This window comes from Cricetulus griseus, chromosome X (genome assembly GCF_003668045.3).
Source record: "Cricetulus griseus strain 17A/GY chromosome X, alternate assembly CriGri-PICRH-1.0, whole genome shotgun sequence".
Classification (NCBI taxonomy): domain Eukaryota; kingdom Metazoa; phylum Chordata; class Mammalia; order Rodentia; family Cricetidae; genus Cricetulus; species Cricetulus griseus.
In genome coordinates, this window is record NC_048604.1 from 111320689 (window position 1) to 111322667 (window position 1979).

The window sequence follows — 1979 nt, forward strand, 5'->3', positions numbered from 1 at the left end:
ACCACCTTGTGGCTGGAGTTGTCAGCTCCCTCCGGAGTCAACCCAGGACAGCTTCCAGGCTGTAGCTTGTTCACACTTCCTGTCCAGCACCCCTCAGTCCACAAAAAGGTGGGGTGGGTCTCACTGAGCTGGAAGACTAAGAGAGGCAGCAGAGACTCCTGTAGCAGAGCTAGGGGCAGGGGGACATGTTTCTGACCTTTAATATCTGACTTCAAGAAGGGGACAGGTAAGCTGGTGATGCTGAGCGAGCAAGACTGCGGATGGGTCTCTGGAGCTAGCTGGTCCTGGTACCAGGCTGTGTGGCAATAAAATCTTCTCCCAACTTCAGTGCATTCCAAATGGCTCTGTTGCGGGCAGGGGCTTCACAGAGGGCAAAAGGTGGGAGTGGACAGTCAGTCAGGTTTCCCAGGTGTGTCTTTACAGGCTGAAGGAGGAAGGGCCAGCTCTCTGAAGGCTATATCCTCCTGCGGCCTTGCACTTCCAGCCTGTGGGTGCAGAGATGGAGCTAGGGATACAGCAGCAGCTTCTTGGCCTGGTGTCTGTTTCCCAAAGCACAGTCCCTGAGGGAGCGAGCAGTCCTGCTGGTCATTGTGTTCACAGCCTGCTCTCCAGGGACCAGAATAGCTCAGTAGGGTTGGAATTTGCATTGGGCATGCTTCAGTTCAATCCTCTGCTTGTCCTCCTCGAACATCTCGCGAAGTCTCTCGGTGCTGCCAGGCATAGAATTTGAGCAGCTCCTTGCGGGCATATCTTCTTTTCTCTCTCTCCAGAACAAGCCTGTAGCCCTGGTGGGTCACCTTCACCCAGCCCTCCTCATCAGGGACTCCTTCCTTCTTGGCCTTGGTCTCCTCCCCAGCTATCTTCTTGTCGTAGGCCTTCATGAATGTGTCTACTTCGACTCTCAGGGTTGAACACTGAATCTTCATAGTCACTGATCCACTTATGAATCCTGCTCTTCACAGGGTGGCTCTCCATAGAAACCAGCAATGGGCCCTTAAGGTTCAAGGCAGCTGACAGTCCACTTGGCTTCTGGAATACCACATAAAAGCCCGGAATGGGCTTGGGGTGAAAAAACTTCGACTTTGACTCTTCAAGGCTCTCAGCAAGGTCAGGTTTCTCTTGCAACTCGACTGTTTTGATAGTGCCACAGGAGGACAGGAGTCGAGACAGGAACCCCTCTGTGCAGTACAGGGGCACATTGAGGACAAAAAGGGTCCTATTGGGAGGTCATGTGGACTGAGTGTCTTGGTGAACTCTGTGCTGTCTCACGTAGAAGTAATTAGAAGCCTGCTGCTTTTCTGAGGTCTTGACTGGAATAGCTGAATAACCCGGTGGGCTTGGTATGCTCCCCTCATGGCCACATGCTCCAGCTTTCTTCTTGCCACGCCACCATCTTGTGGGTATGTTTTTATTCTTTAAGTCATTGGTTTGGTGATTTCTATTTTCAGTGTTCAAGTATTGAGCTAGTTTTTCTTTGTAGGATGAACTTGACTGCATTTATACTAAACACTGTTACACATCCTGTAGTTTTCCACTTCGGTCTTCCTTGAATTTTTGTCTTTTATTCTTTTCTGTATTAAAGATTCTGTGCATAGTATGGTGAACATAGTTAGCAGTAGTGTATTATGCATTCCAAAACTGCTAAGAATAAATTCCAAATGTTCTTAGCATAAAAATGATTTGAGGTGGTGCATATGTGAATAAACTTCATTGAATTATTCTGTTATGTTTGTAAATCATAATATGACTTTGTACTTTATGCATATGGTTTTACTCTATAGTAAAGGCTAGTCTCACATTTCTAATCCTGCCTCAAAATCTGCACTACTGGGCATGGCTGCATCATGCCTGCCCCCAGCTTCCCCTGCCTCTCTCCATCTCTCTTCTCTATGTGTACAAAATCATTGCCTCACTGTGTAACTCTGGCTGACCTCCAATACTATCCTCATGTGTATTGTAGTTACAGTCATGTACCACCA

The 1979-nt window shown here is 48.0% G+C and overlaps 1 pseudogene; it reads right to left on the reverse strand.

The window, feature by feature from the left end:
- Positions 1-625: 625 nt before the first annotated feature.
- LOC100765649 lies at positions 626-1497 on the reverse strand (annotated as a pseudogene).
- Positions 1498-1979: the final 482 nt, after the last annotated feature.